Source organism: Vicia villosa, linkage group LG2 (assembly GCF_029867415.1).
Source record: "Vicia villosa cultivar HV-30 ecotype Madison, WI linkage group LG2, Vvil1.0, whole genome shotgun sequence".
NCBI classification, from domain to species: domain Eukaryota; kingdom Viridiplantae; phylum Streptophyta; class Magnoliopsida; order Fabales; family Fabaceae; genus Vicia; species Vicia villosa.
Genome location: NC_081181.1, coordinates 103,078,929 through 103,095,781, shown reverse-complemented (window position 1 = coordinate 103,095,781; position 16,853 = coordinate 103,078,929). Strand labels below are relative to the sequence as shown.

The following is a 16,853-nucleotide window of genomic DNA, read 5'->3' as shown; positions in this document are numbered from 1 at the left end:
ATGGAAGAAGCAAGCACATAGAGATGTGGTTTCATTACTTGAGGGAGTTAGTGAGCGATGGAAAGTTACGATTGGGGTATTGTCGAAGCGAAGATCAAGTAGCTGACTTATTGACCAAGGGTGTGACCAATGAGGTGTTCAAGAGGCTGAGAAGGAAGCTGAGCATGGTGGACTTGGACCAACTGAAGTGAGGTGGTGTGTTGAAACTGCTGTTTTTAGCACTTCAGTTGGCGTAACCGGTTACGCCTGTTACCGTAACCGGTTACGAACCCGTAAAACAGATTTACTGTAGATGTTGCGTTTGCGTAACCGGTTACGCTGTTTGCCGTAACCGGTTACACTGAAGCCCAACTGTTTTTCTGTTTGTTTTAGGGTGCTTTAAATCATTCCAATCATTTTGTAACTTGTACTATATAAGGAGCTCACTACTCCTATGTTGTGGTTAATGCCAATTCACTATCTCACCCTCAATTACTCTCTCTCTCTATTATTTTCTATTCATTCTTTAATCTTCATCTTCTTCAATTGATCATTTTCCCCATTAAAGAAACCTTAATTTGATTTGTATGTTCCAACATCAAATTGCAGGAAGAATGAGTTTTGAGTTATGTAATTGGTTGCTTTTATACTTACATATAAAAGATGCATACAATATCCATGGTCTATTTGATTTTCCAATGAAACTGGTCATACTCATCGCATGTCCACGTAGATGGCCATTTCAAGCAATGTAATTCTTTTTCTTTGCATTATAGAAGAGTGGGTTTTATTAGTGGCAAACATAGCTTTAATTCAGCAAGAAAAAACTATGTTAGTTGATAAAAAACTTCATAAAGAAAAATAATGATGTCAAATGAGAATTCAAATGCAACTTAATAATGATAACTTTTTTCAATAAGCAAGAATTTTTTATAAACGTGAGAGTTATTATTATTTTTAATATTTTTAATTAATTAAGTAATTAAAAATATGGAAGAGTGGGTTAGAAATAGTTATAAATGATTATGAAAGTAATAAATTAATTATTTATTATAGATTTTGGCGGAAAATTTTAGTGGGAAGAAGTTCTAGGATTATAATTTAGCATGATTTATATACAAAATGATGTGGATGGTAAAAAATCAAACTAAATCGTCAAAAAAATATCCAAAAAATGTCACATATAAAAAATATATACAAAATGACGTGAATAATAAAAAAATAAGCCTATTATTAAAAAAAATCATCTAAAAAATACCGTGTATACAAAAAAAAAAATTACAGCTCATCATTTTTTTAAACTAGTAATTTAACCTTCGTTAAAAGTAAGAAAAATAAATTTAAACAATTAGAAAAATAGAAAATTATAAATACATAAAAATATAATAAAAAATAACATTAATGATAAGACTTTTAATTTGGTCTCACAAAAATTTGATAATCTAATCTAATGCTAAAAAAAATCACAACTCAACTTTGATATCTTCAAATTTGATTTTACATACACTTCAGCTAATCTACAGTTAGCTTAAATAAAATTTTATTAAACTAACTTTGATATTTTTGAGTTGAATTGCAATTTCCAAAATAATTTTTGATACTTACAACTAAAAAATTTGACAATTTTCAGTTAGCTTAAATAAAAAAAATTAAAAAAAAACTCAACTAAAGCAGTGGCAGAGCCAGAAATTTTAGGGAGTAAAAAATTTTACATTCTGTTTATATTAATTTTACACCTTGTTTCTACTAATTTTGCCTTTGATTTTGTCTAAAAATTTTGCTTTTAATTTTATTCAAAAATTTTACACCCTATTTTTTTTTTAATTTTGCCCTTAATTTTCTCTAAAAATTATTATTTTTGCCCCTCATATTATCTAAAAATTGACTATTAATATGCAGAATATACAACAAAAAGAGGGGTTGAACCCGGGCACGTGCCCAAGCTCTCTCGGCTATAGCTCCACCCATAACTAAAGCCAACTCTAATTTATCAATTTTTTTAAAAAAAAACGACGGAAGTAATACATTAATCTATTGATAATCTCGCAGATCCAATCACTTGAGATATTGGATTATACCTTTTGAGATTTTTTTCTCAAGATTTAACTTTTATTTTTTACATTATTTAATTTTGATGAACACTCCAGTACTTTTAGTTTTATTGGGTACCGGTACTCTCATCCAATCAAACAAGGTTATTCATTGCTATGTTATTTTTTAAATTATTTTTATTTTAAAATAAATTAAAATTTTTAATTAATTTACATTAAAGGTACCGATACTCAACTACTTATCATGAGTATCTAAGAGTTTACCTTTATTTTTATTTTTTAAAAGAGAAAGTTTCAAATAGCTGATCAACTAAGTTGCACACCTCATGCCTTACCCGGCATCATTGTGCAAATTATGCAAAACTAATATTATTTAACATTTTTATTCTTTTAAGTTTATTAAAAAAATTCCAAATTCTTTTTTAAGTATTTTCTAAAAATCAACAATAGTTATAGTTAATTTTTAAAAACAAAGCATCTTGATCCCAAACTAAAGCTAAATCAAACATCATATATCTGAGTAAAAAATAAACACACAATTATTAAATTATATAAAAATAACTAAATAGTATTTTTAAATTTCCTAAGTAAGAGTCACATAGGACACAGATACCGAAAAAGTTAAAAGAAAAAAAAAAACATGATAATTGTTTCTCACATTACAATTTTTCTCACTTTCTCTGGCCCGATTAATCTTAAAAATCATGTCAAAATTTAGGAGGAGTAATCAATGACTCAAATAATCGTACTCCAAATTTCTTTGCCGATGTCAAAGAAGATCTATTGTCTCCATTCTGAGTTCCACGTTGCTGCAAAATAAATAAAAAAATTGAAATTCGTGACTATAAAGCTTTAATCTCTATAAATTCAAAACAAAATATTAAGTAAACAATATTGAAAATATTTAGAATAACTTACGTAAAGAGTAATATAAGGTGCAGATGAAATTGAGACGACAACAGCAGATGCAGTGGAGACAACGACTACAAGAAGGCTAGATTTCAACATCTTTGCTTCCAAAAATACTAGCTACTATATCTTAGAAAATTAGTTGAAAAGTGTTGTGTGGTATGGTTTAATCTTTGGCGATGTGTATGTATTTATATAAGAAGGGATATTTGAATTTGGAGAATGGAAAGGATGCTTTGTTTGTTACTTCTCAAAACCTAGTGGCTTTGTTTATGATAAATATATACCAAATTAAGCGGCTAGGGTTTACTAGAAATTTGTTAGTTCAAATCAAATTTTGCTCCTTTTTATTTGGATCTTGCTAACTAACTTGTGCACATTAAAAAAAAATTAAAATTAAAAACTTATGATTATATTTAAAATTTTAACTTAAAAAAACTAAGACATGAATGATTTTTTTAAAAATATTTTTATATTTAATTCTTTAATATATATATATATATATATATATATATATATATATATATATATATATATATATATATATATATATATATATATATATATATATATATATATATATATATATATATATATATATATATATATATATATAAGGAGGGATCAAATTACACCCGAAGAGTTACACCACGAGTTACACTCGTTCAATAACTACATTTCAAATTAATATTTTTTAAATTCAACCGTTGGATTGAAACATAATATCATATAGATCATACCTATAAAGTTTGAGCTTAATCTATAATGATTTACTATACGATCAAGATATCCAAAGATTAACGTCAAAATGAGCTTTCATATAACGTTAATTTTGATGTAATTCAATGACATAGTAAATCATTATAGATTAAGCTCAAACTTTATAGGTATGATCTATATGATATTATGTTTCAATCCAACGATTGAATTTAAAAAATAATAATTCAAAATATTGTTATTGAATGAGTGTAACTCGTGGTGTAACTCTTCGGGTGTAATTTGATCCCTCCTCTATATGTATATATATATATATATATATATATATATATATATATATATATATATATATATATATATATATATATATATACAAGTTATCATTAATCTTTTTTAAAAAACTTTTTATAATTCTTTTGCTTATTTTCAATTAGAAATGAGAATAGGTCGGATCGAGCTAGAATTTAATAAACTTGATCATGATTTTATAAAAAATTCAAACATTTTTGTAAGTTTATTTATAGATTTTAGTTGAGTCTTTTTGAATGTCTGATTGGTCTATTAATCTAGTTAAAAGCCTATTTGATTTGAACATTCGTAAATGAGCAATTCAACTAATGTTTAAATAGACTAACTAATATTTTAATAGACTTAACAAATTAAAAGATCTTTAAGACTAAATATTTGTTCTTGTTGACTTATTTGATTTTTCTTTAATACGTTTTGTGATGCTATTTATTTAAAAGAATATATGATAACAATTTATGACATTGTTCATAAGGTTATTCATATTTATTTAAATAAACTTATGAAAAAGTCTAGATCATTTTTAATTAAAAAACATGTTCTAGATTGTATACACTAGGTCATAGGACTTTGTTAGTTGATTAGACCTATTTCCACCCTGATTTCCAATTATCCACCTTATAATTCTTATAAAAAAAAAAGTAATTTGGATTGTTTGGTCGTATCTTTTTATCCTAGAGAATTGACACATTTATGTACGAAACACATAATCAAATTTCCTTGTAAATCTTTACTTATGTCAGACATATCTTTTCTGAGTAGAGCTAGTCTCCTTGCCTCTAGGAAATTTTCTTGCAATAGTATTGAGCGTATGCCATACAAATTTGTCGCCCTCTTCTTTTGATGGATCATTTCCCTTTCTAGTTATGGGGTTTCCAGCATCTTCCCTCCCACAGGAATTAGACCCTCTTAACCCTTGGGAGAAATCGCCTTTGACATACCTCTTAAAGTGTTCCTAATGGATCAACTACTCAATCTCCTTCTTTAGCTGCCAACAGTCTTCTATAAAGTGTCCTTTAACATTATGAAACTTACACCATGTGTTAGGCTCAAGTCCTAAAACATCTGCTTTTGGAGTTGGAGGCACAAGAATATCATGCAAATGAAGAACCTTTTGCCAGATATACTCACGGTAAGTGTTCTCGGACGTGAAGCTCCTGTCATCCTTTCACCCTTGCTTGAATGAAGCTTTGTCCCTATTACCTTAGATTTTCGACCAGATTTTTAGAATTATGATCCTAAAAGAGATGACTTACTAAAGGTCTCTATGAAAGGGAAAAGACTTTCGACTAAGTGGGTTGAAGTCTCCAGTCGAAACATAGCCCGCTCGAATGGTAGAAAAAGGGGTTGTCTGTCAACTTACTCGACTCCACCTACTAGGAGTACTATAAGCACACAGTCTCTAGGACACACAGAAACCTATAAGATAAAAGCTCAAAATAATTATGGAGGCCATCCCAATATAGAAAACTTGGTTAAACAAATTTTGGTTCAAACTCCATATTCCCAATTTTATATCCCCACTGACGGAATATATTCGATAGACTAAATTACCTAGGGGCTGGAAAGTCCTGAAATTTACTAAGTTCGCTGGTGAGAAAAACGAGTCTACATCCGAACATGTCGCTAGATACCAAACTGAGGCCGTCAGTGAATAATGAGCATTTAAAGATGAAGTACTTTCCAAATTCTCGAACAAAAAATGCCTTTACTTGGTTTACCACACTCCCTCCATAGTCTCTACACACTTTGAGTCAGTTAGAAAGACAATTCCATGAACAATTTTACATGGAACAGTCGAAAATAAGTTTGAAGGAGTTGGCTAGTGTGAAGCAAAGAATACCAGAGTGACTAATGAATATTTGAATAGATTTCGACTTCTTAATTCAAGATGTTTTACACAAGTCCTAGAACATGAGTTGGTCGAAATGGGTGCAGGAGGTTTAGACTTTTCCTTTAGGAAAAGCTAGACAATGAATATCTTAAGGATATGGCACAATTAGTTGATAGAATTCTTCAGGTCAAACGTCTAAAAGTTGAAAAGGCCAGAACAAATAATTACCATAGAAAAGAGAAAGTTGTGTATGTGGAAACTGAAGAGTATGCATCTCATTTTAATGACATGCTCGATGATAACGAGGTAGTGTGGCAAAACTCAAGCCAGGGCCTCCTTATGTTTGAAAATCGCTAAAACCATCAAATAAGAAAAATATTGTCGAACCTAGCAAAAATGAGAAATTCGCCACAAAACATATACCTTCAATATAACTAAATGTGACGAAACATTTGATTTATTAGTAACTGATGGGCATATAATAGTGCCTTCGGGCCTAAAGAATCCCCCATTAGAACAAAAGAAAAAAAAGGATTTTGTAATTCCGTAATTTTCTTGGTCATAAAGCTCCTCAATATGTTCTTTTTAGGGATTTGGTACCAAAAACTCTAAAGGAGAGTAGACTCCAATTTGGCAAGAAGCGAAAATCTTCAATGCAAGAAATTCTTGTAGCTAGCAGTGGAGGAGTGCGTTCAGTCTATCCTCATGTTGATGAATGGCTGATTGATTTCCTGGAAAGATGTAAGTTAAATTATTCCAAGATTGGGCTATACCTAAGAAGCAATGCAATTTATGATGAAGAGGCTGCGAAAGAATTTAGATAAGGTTTTTTCTGAAGCTTTGACAGTCCGGTGTTATGATGTCGAGGCTTCCCTTTCAGCCTTCTTTTTCCTCTAGTGACGCCTCTATTGCATCCTCGTCATTGGGTTCTTACCCTTATAGTTTGGAGACACATAAGGGTGACCCTTCGACCCACTATCATTCTCTTGATCCAGTGTACCTAGTTCTGGGTCAAGTACCTTCCACTCGGGTCGTTTCCCTCCCTTCTGATTAAATGGTTTCACTCACTGCCTCCTATAATCTTCATTTCCACAGGGAATTCCTCTTTTTGTACAAAACAAACCTAGGGTTCAAAGGTCTTCCCCTCCTGGGATCAAATTGCCTTGCATTTTCAAGCTCCCTTGTTGCATCTCATCGTACACTGTGTTTCACCTTGGGAACAACCTAGTCTTATAATTATTCAACATAATTTGCTTCTTCAACGTGCAATGGATTTATTTCGACTTGCATTGATGACTTTGGCTTCTTCCCAAATTGGAGTATTCCGTCCTTTAACGGTTTTTGTACCAGATCCCTGAAAAGTACACATTAATAAGTTTTATGACCAAGGAAAGTATGGTATTTATAAAACACTTTTTTTCTTTTGTTCCAATGGGGGGTTCTTTAGGCCCGAAGGCACTATGGTCTGCCCATCTGTTACTAACAAATTAAAAAATTTGTTACATTTAGTTATGTCAAATGTATGTGTTTTTGTTGCGAATTTATCATTTTTGCTTGGTTTGACGGAATTTTTCCAGTTCGATGGCTTAAGCAATTTGCAAACATAAGGAGGCCCTGGCTTGAATTCAGCCACATAGACTTCACTCTCTTTGACCATGTCATCACAGTCAGACGAGTATTCGTCAGTTTCCATATATGCAACTTTCTCTTTCTTATGGTATTTATTCGTCATGACTTTTTTATCTTTCAGACATTCGACTTGGTGAATTCTGTTTGGCAATTGCACCGTGTCCCTAAGATATTGTGTGTCAAGCTTCTTCCTAATGGAATAATATGAAACTCTTGCACCCATTTTGACCAACTCATGCTTAAGGACTTGTGTAAAACATCTCTCCTTAAGAAGTCTAAGCTATTCAAACAGTCAAGGTTTTAGTTCACAAGGTTTTAGTCAAGGAATTAGATGTATGTGAAAGAAGAACACACATCAAGGTTCTCTCAAATTTCTGGGTAAATGAGTATTAGATCTTGATGGATACCATGAGCTTGATCAACCATGGATCACTACAAGATTGATCAACTCACTCACTCTAATTTTCCTCAAACATTAACAAATTACACAAGAACAATATGTAACAAACAAAAGTGAATCTGACATGGATTAACACTCAAGAAGTTGTTCTAGAAAACAAGAGAAAGATTTTATGGTGCTAGGATTAGACACACTAGAAAAGAGAAGACAAGTTGATATTTTGTATCTATGGGTTTAACGAACATTGTTTCACCCACTTTATTATTTTTGGATCGAAGAAACAACTATTTAAATCTAAGGTGGAAAATTGATTTGTGATGCTATGATTTAGTTCAAGAAGAAATCATGATTGGAGTCACAAGATGTTGTGATTTGAGTCAAGTTCAACTCAAGGCTCGAGTAAAATTAGACAGAGCCCAATCCTAGCTTTCATGAAACGTTAAGATTCGAGTCAAGTTTAAAACATGATTCGAGTCACATTAGGTTGTGATTCTAGTCAAGTTAAATTTATAATTCGAGTCAAATCTTCCAGAGGCAAATTCCAATTTTCACAAAAAGTTTAGATTGAGTCACACATACACATGATTCGAATCAAATTACTAGGCACCTTGATTTAAGTGTTCTAACTTGTGATTCAAGCAACACTTGATGAAATGACAAATACCTACTTGCTAGGCTAAAAAAGGAACACTACCATGGATAAAAACTCTAATTTATTGAATAATGATGGGTCTTAATGATACAATGCTTTATAGCCGAAGTGAACACAATACAACTCAAATTGTGAATGAATTACAAGCACACAAATATTTGAATAATAAGCAAATTAGAAATAAACGAATAAACACTATCATATACACTGATGTTGACAAAAACATCAAAATAAAAAAAATGATATCATGCGATAACGTGGTTGGACTTTAAAAAAAGGAGTTAGCCATGTTCTTCAAAGAAACAAGGAAAGTAACTACTCTTTTCTCATGCTCCTAAGAGTGAGTTCTACTTCCTTTGAGAATGAGAAGGACATTTAATTTCACTTGAAAACACCAATATACTAAAAAATTTCACCTTCATGTGTGTCTTAGCTCTAACATCACAACAATCTTAAAAATACAATACATGACAATCCTACAACACAAAGGATTGTCATATATTATATTTTTACTAAATAAAGTATATTTAATTTGACACTCGTGTTTTAATTTATGTTTTGGTAGGTCTAAGGTATCACCCTAGACACACTCAAAACTATGAGAAAAAAAGGATATGTACACTGTCAACCAATCACCACCGTGTATCATTCCAAGTCATTTTGATATTTTTATATTAGTTGTGTGACATGGTTAATTGATGAATTTCCATTGGATGACAGTGTTAAATTATTTTACTCTATCAGTGCACTACCTTTAACCTCCAAAAACTATTTATGATTTTAAATATATAATGTAATTAATCGCTGAATCATAATATTTTAGATAAATTTTAGCTAGGTCTAGAAATATAATTCCCATCTTCAATTTTAAATGAGACGATCAATTTAAGATGGTTTTACCCTAATCACAATCAATTTAAGATGGTTTTACATACCCTGAGAGTAATTACACATCTAATAATAATTACATTCCAACAACTAATTTAATGCATATCTTTTTTATTGAAATATGAAAAAATTGCACTACGTTCTAGGCCAGACATTGCATTGGAACATTCATCTTAATAAACCCTACCCTTTCATTTTTTTTCTCCCTACAGAGCTATATATTCACGCTGCAGTCCCTTCAAATTCTTTCTCTCCATATATAAATTTATTCTCTTCAACAAAGTTGTCTATCATTCTCTTCAACAGTTCCTTCCAATATTCCAAGCATTTGAAACATCACGAATTTGAACCACAACCCTTTCCAATTCCTTTCCTCCATCTTTAAATTCATTCTCTTAATCAAATATATCTAACTCTCTTTTATATCAAACAGAGGGTTTCTTTTCATCTTCCTTTACCTCATTATTTCTTCATCTCTAGCTTTTTTTATCAATAATCTGTTTTTTTTATTGATTTTTCATAATAATGAATTCTTTGTATTTTATTTTTCAGAAGTTGCTCAGTCTACATCAACTGCCGCCGTCTACAACCGTGTCGCACATCCCTTTCGCCGCTCAGATCCGCAGGTCCAACATTGTCGCCGTTTAAAGTCGCCGATGAAGGTTTCTGTTTTTCCCCTTTTCATTTTTTTTATTACTGATTCAAGCTTTAAATTTCTGGGTTTGATTTCGTGAAAAAATGGAGAATGTAATCGTGATGATTTGTTTTTGATTTTGCAGAAATTTATTTTTTCATTGCGTTATTTTGGGATGAGAAAGGAAGCTTTTGGAGTTTTTGAGGAAAAACAAATAAATCAGCGTAAGAGAAAGCAAATAAACACCATTTTTCCGATATTCTTTTTGGTATAAAAAATTAGAAGCAAAAACTTTGTCTGTGTTGCTGTGTAATGATAGAAGAAGTGTACTTTAACCATCTAAATGCATATAATCAGGCACACTATAATCTAAAATGGCACCAATGCTACTTTTTTTTTAATTAATTTAATTTTCTTATTGTATAATTACATTTTATTTAATTATAGTATGTTTTATTTTCTAATCTTTTTATAAAAGATCTTCATTATTTTCACTCCTTTAACATGTCAATTTTTTATTATTGTTTTTTTACAGGTATTAATATACAGTAATATACAGGTGGATTGGAAGATGGAAGATTTTGAAAGAAGAGGAATTATTTGTTTTCACATAAATGAGAGCATGTTATTAGTTCATACTTTTTTTATTAAGATACTATTTCTGATTATTTTAAGTGATTTTCAATAGAGATTTCATAAAAACATAAATAAATAAAAGAATGGTGTTTCGTGAAAATATGTAGTATTGCTTATTCTTATACTTTTTGTGTTTATTTTTGTAATATAAATGTAATTTCATGTGATTAATATTGCGCGATTATGTAATTATCACAACATTAATTTTTGCAAATTTTACATTGGTAAGTGATTCCTTACCCCATAATTCAAAATTAACTGTAATTATTGATATCAAGATTCTTTGCATTTTCTAATGTATTTGGATTATTATTATTATTAATAGTATTTAATTTTGGAGCTTTTAAAATTGATACAATATATTTAAAGGATGATAGTAGTGCCGTGTCATCCTAAGTAGCATAATTGGCATATTCTCACTACCTTTAAAGGTTGTAAATAGCATTAAATTTTTTTTATAAACTATTAATTATTATGATTTTTTGAGTAATCATTACCATTTTTGATTTTTTTTAAATATTAATAAAATACAAAAATAATAAACAAATAACTTATAAAATGAAAAACGATAATAATAAATTATTTAAAAAGAAATATATGTTTTTTAAATAGGTGAATTTAGATGGTAACATTTATACTAAAAATTGATATAATATTTGTTTCAACCAAAAACATGAGACAATTATGATGTATCGAAAACAGAATTTTTTTTAATTAAAAACTCAAATTTATTTTTATTTGATTTATTTTAGTATGCACTAAATGTTTATAATAAAATGGATAAATGCATACTATATTTTTGCATATATAATTTCATAATTAAATAATAAAATTTTTTCTTCACGTTTTGTTTCTGTTCTGGCGTCGGCAAAATGTTTGATGGTTTTAGGAAAAGAACATTAAGCAAGCATATCTCCTCAAATCCTTCTTGAGTACTATATGGCCTGTTCGAAAATCAATCTCATAATAATACCTATAATAATTAGGGGTGATCAAAACCAAACCAACCCAATAGAAAACCGCAAACCAAACCAAACCAAACCGAAACCGCAAAAAACCGCATTTGGCTCGGATTATTTTGGGTCATTTTTTAACAAAACCGCATGGTTCAGTTTGGTTTGCGGTTTGTATTTTATAAACCGAACCAAACCGAATCAAACCGCATTATGTTACAACCTAACTTTTAGTTAACTCACATCCAACCCAAACTTAAATCTATAATACCTTAACCTTATGATTACGAACAATTTTCTGATCCTTACACATGATTTTAGTTCCGATCTTCTCAAATCTCTAATAGCATTATCGCGTCTTCTTTGCCACATACATCTTCCCTCTTTTTCTATACTCTCTACTCTCTTATATTCTTTCTTTTTCACCTTCTCATTTTTAGGCAAATGTTCCCTATTTCAGTTTCGTTTTTATCGCACATCTTCTTCTCTAATCTCTCAACTCTTTTGTTTTTTCTTTTTCACCTTCACTAATCTCTCGTATCTTCTATTTTTTTGTTTGATTCTAATAATTTTTATATTGTTTTATACTATTATTTTATGTTTATTATTTCACTTTTGTCTAATTTAATTTTTACATATTAAATAGAAAGTTATTGTCAAAATATGACGGGTTTTGTTGTTATTTAATAGTGTATGAATGTCTAAATACAAAGTTATATTATCATCTATATGTATATGAATGGTTCAATAAAATATTTCTAAAAAACCGAACAAACCGCACCGAACCAAACCGCATTAGGTTGGTTTGGTTTGGTTCGGATTTTTTTTAAAAGCCAACCAAACCAAACCAAACCGCACGATTTTTTCTCTTGCGGTTCGGATGATTTTTTTCGTCAAAACCGCCCAAACCGCACCGCGATCACCCCTAATAATAATACCTATTGATTCAGGTTAATTACCAAGAGGATTATTAGCATTAAATTTCCTATAAATCAAAATGTTTTCATGATATACCTGTACTGTAGAATTCAAACCTTACAAGATAATTAATATACTGGAAATTATTCAAAATGTAGTCTGTCATTATGCTTGGACATTTGTTTTAAGCAATTTTAAGTGTCAAAATAACTTTAGAGAGGATACTTTTTAACAGGGAACAAGAATAGTAAATTAAACATAAATCCTGAAATAAAGTTTATCCAAATATTTGAATTATTTTATTTTTTCTACAGATTATTTGCATTAAAGCCTTTATATATTACTAAGGTTGAATTGATTTTACAATTATTAGGTTAATACTAGGTTACTATATTCAATGCAATTTTAATATTTCAAACAATGCATTTTCAAAATGTTTATCGGTTATATCCATATTTTAAAATGATTAATATTCCAAACAATGCTAATTTCAAACAATGCATTTTCAAAATGTTTATGGGTTGTTTGTATGTTTCAAAATGATTAATATTCCAAACATTGGTTGTATTTGAAATTTATGAGAGATGTGATAGTATTGCAAGGTTAATAGTATGTATTGAATAATCATAATTATAAAATTCAACATTCATTATTGAACACTATTATAATTTACTATATTTACACAACAATATTATTAGGTTTTAAAAATGAGTGGGCTTATTATTTCAGTTTTTATCATCCCAAAATAATATTAAAAAATTTATGTTTTTAAAATTATATATTTTTTAAAAGGAAAAAAAATGCGGTTATTGAAATCACTTATGGTGAGTTTGGAATAGAAGAAATAAGTGAGAGAGAAATTAAAATCATTTAGAGTGTGTTTGAAATAGAAGAAATAAGTGAGAGAGAAGTAGAGAGAAAGAAGTTGAGAAAAATACTTTTATTTATCATGTATCAATAAATATTGATTAACCTATTTTTAAACTATGTATCTAAATATTTATCAAATTAACGATGTATACATAATATAAAATTTATATAAAAAATTAGAAACTTTGATTTTTTTTAAAAGCTTTATTTTAATTTGTTTATAATTAAAAATAAAATATAGTAAATAAATAATGTATAAAATGAAATACAAGAATAGTAAATCATTCAAAGCATTCCAAAATATATAAGTAACGATTTATAAGCAATAAGTTTCCCTGTAAAAATTTGGGCATTCCTGCATTCCAAAATATATAAGGTTCAGTGTAACTTTTTAATCCATAAAATCATAAGATTCCAATTCATAAAATCATAAGATTTAAAAAATAGTAAAAAATATGTGACTATTTCAATTAATTATAACTTATTTTTTATTTTCAAAGATAACCTAAAACCTACTTTAATATTTTATTGTGCAGAATATAGTCACTTTATGGTTTTTGTGCCTATACCAGTTTATTAAGGAAAATTACTAATCAATGTTGTCTTTTTTACTATGAGGTTATGAATGATTGTAATTTGAATTACACACAATTATATACATATGCAAAGTTGTCATTCTTTTGATTTAATTTATTTCATCACTATAATATATTTATTTACTATTTATAACGACAATGTGCGAATCGTGCGAACACACGAGTAGATGAAAACTTAATTATTTCATTTATTTTTTACTAAAATATACATTTCCAACAGGCCGAGACTATTTAATTTGTATATTTTTTATATATATTTCTTAACCTTCACTGTACTATATTTATTTATTATTTATAACGATATTGTGCGGTCCATGTAAACGCACAATGTCTACTTAATTTATAAATGACTAATTAATTATTTCATTTATTCTTTTTACTAAAACATTCATTTTTGACTGAACGAAACTACTTAATTTATATATATTTTGTATACTTTTATTAACCATATATTTATTTATTATTTATAATTACATTTAGTATGAAAGGAAATAGTAAACATACTAAGATAAATGAGACGCTAATCATATGTAGAACAACATTTTTTTAGAGCACCTTTTATTTTATAATTATTCAGAGATTTATTCATTGAAATTAATTCTAAGAAAACAAATTGACAAATGCTTTTTTTGTATGATGCAAATGATGATACCATTATACAAAATTTGGCACCCTCATGAAAGTTTTTTCATTCAACCTTTTTAAAGTACTATCCAAATCTACGGTTGGAATCACCTCAAAGTATCTCTAATACTCATTGATAACATTTTTATCATGCCAGATAGAGACCTTCAAACTAAGTTTCAACAAACTTAGAATTAATAAAAAAAATTACCTATCAGAAAGAATAAAAATAGCCCAAAAAATAAATTATCAAATTATATAAAAATAAAGGAGTGATGCACTAAGAGTGTCCTCTAATAAAAACATAATAAATTAGCAAATCATACATTAGTTTTAAAATTTAAATATAATTTTGTTTGATACATGTAGTTGACTGACCATCAATGTAAAATTATTTTACAGTGGTCACGTACATTCTTTTTTTCTCTAAAACTAACTAAATATTCTTTTTAAACATCCTCAATAAACACAAACAAAAAAAAAATTCTTAAAAAAAATACCAAATAGTCACAACAATTCCCATAAAATTACAAACTTTCTCACTTTGTCTCACCCTAACAATCTTAGGAGAAGGATTATTCACTTCATCTTGGAGCAGTAATCAATGTTTCAAATAATCGAACAACATCAGATCTCGCTGTAAATTTCTTTGTCGAAGCCTGTAAAATATAAAAAATTTCAAATATTTTCCTATAAATCCAAATAATAATATTGAAAGAAACAATATTGAAAATTTGGAATAACATACCAGATGAGAAACATAAGGTGCAGATGAAACAGAAACCACCATGGAAGACGCGGCCGAGACGGATGCTACGAGGAGGCTAGATTTCAACATCTTTGATCGTTTGGATGTTTAGAAAATCTAGCCACCGGTTCTCGGAAAATGGAGGGAGAGACACAGAGAGAAGTTTGAGGAGCACGTTGTTTGGAATGGTGTGAGTTTTAATGGCTTATATATAAGAAGGAATGCTTGGAATGGAGAAGGCAAATGATGCTTTGTTTGTGGCCTTCCAAACATTAAAATGATAAAGCCCTAAAGTTACGCTTTAATTTGTTCATTCAAATCATCTTTGCCTTTTCTATTTTATTTCTACATAGTTTTGACTCTTTCCAATCAATCACCCACTTTTTTATTTTCTTATTATTATCTACTAGCATTCAAATGGGCACTCCCGTGTCCGTTTGTCCGCTTTTTTAATTTACACACAGCGTCAAAAAACATACGTATTTTTGTTTCATTTGGATCTTAATTTAAAATATTTATTAAATAAATATTTTGTGATAAAAATTAGAAATAAAATAAATGAATTATATAATAATATCGATCCAAATAAATTGATACTAAAGAGAAATTAATTACACGCATTTATTTTTAAATAGAAACTCGAAATTCACTTAACTCCCATGGTCATCTATCTGTTTTTATCTATCAAAAATAAGATGATAAATGTTTATTTCAACATATTTATATATAGCATATATTCACAAATGAAGGTATAAAATAAAACCATAAAAAATTAAAATTAGTAGAATTAACTTAATAAATAGTGTATTTTGACGAAGCGGCGGGTATTGGCGGGACAGACTATAGCGGACGGCGGCTATTGGCGGGACAGACTATAGCGGGCAGCGGGTTTTGACGGAGCGAACTATGACAGACAGCGGACCTAAAATATTATCAACTCAACCCGCCATTTTTTGACGGGTGTGCGGACGGCGCCGCGGGCCACCATTTTGCCACCCCTAATCCTCTTTTTACAAAAGTAAATTGATGGTAATTCTACATAAATAAGAAAATGAAGCAAATTGCTACATTACACGTACTTTTTTTTAAAAAGAAAATAGTGACAAATTTTTTAATGGAAGTTAAAGAAAAAAAAATTAATAGGCGTTTATTGAAGGACAATATAGTTGGGGAGAAAAAGAGAATACACACATTTTAACTGAGTAAAATTCAAATTCATTAATAGTTACAAGGTGAATTCTTATCTACCCAACTCAAAAAGTTGGGAGTTACCTTCAATGTAAAATGTTTTGGAAACAACAAATAATGATATTATTTTATAATTAATTAAATATGTTGAAATTAAATGGAATGTTGTGATTGGTTGAATGTATGTTACCCAACTTTTTGTAACTTTTTGTGATGGGTAATGAAGTTGAAGAAAATTGAATCTTGAATTTATTCCTCCAGTTAATACATCATTATCAATTTATTATTCTCTCCGTCCTAAACTATGAACTCAAATACCAC

The 16,853-nt window shown here is 29.1% G+C and overlaps 1 long non-coding RNA gene across 1 annotated transcript; it reads right to left on the bottom strand.

Moving 5' to 3' along the window:
* Positions 1-14,908: 14,908 nt before the first annotated feature.
* On the bottom strand, positions 14,909-15,616 carry LOC131646548 (uncharacterized). Its single transcript, XR_009297518.1, has 2 exons — positions 15,345-15,616; positions 14,909-15,255 (listed from the first exon to the last, which is right to left on the bottom strand). It is a non-coding gene; the product is annotated as an uncharacterized LOC131646548 (long non-coding RNA).
* Positions 15,617-16,853: the final 1,237 nt, after the last annotated feature.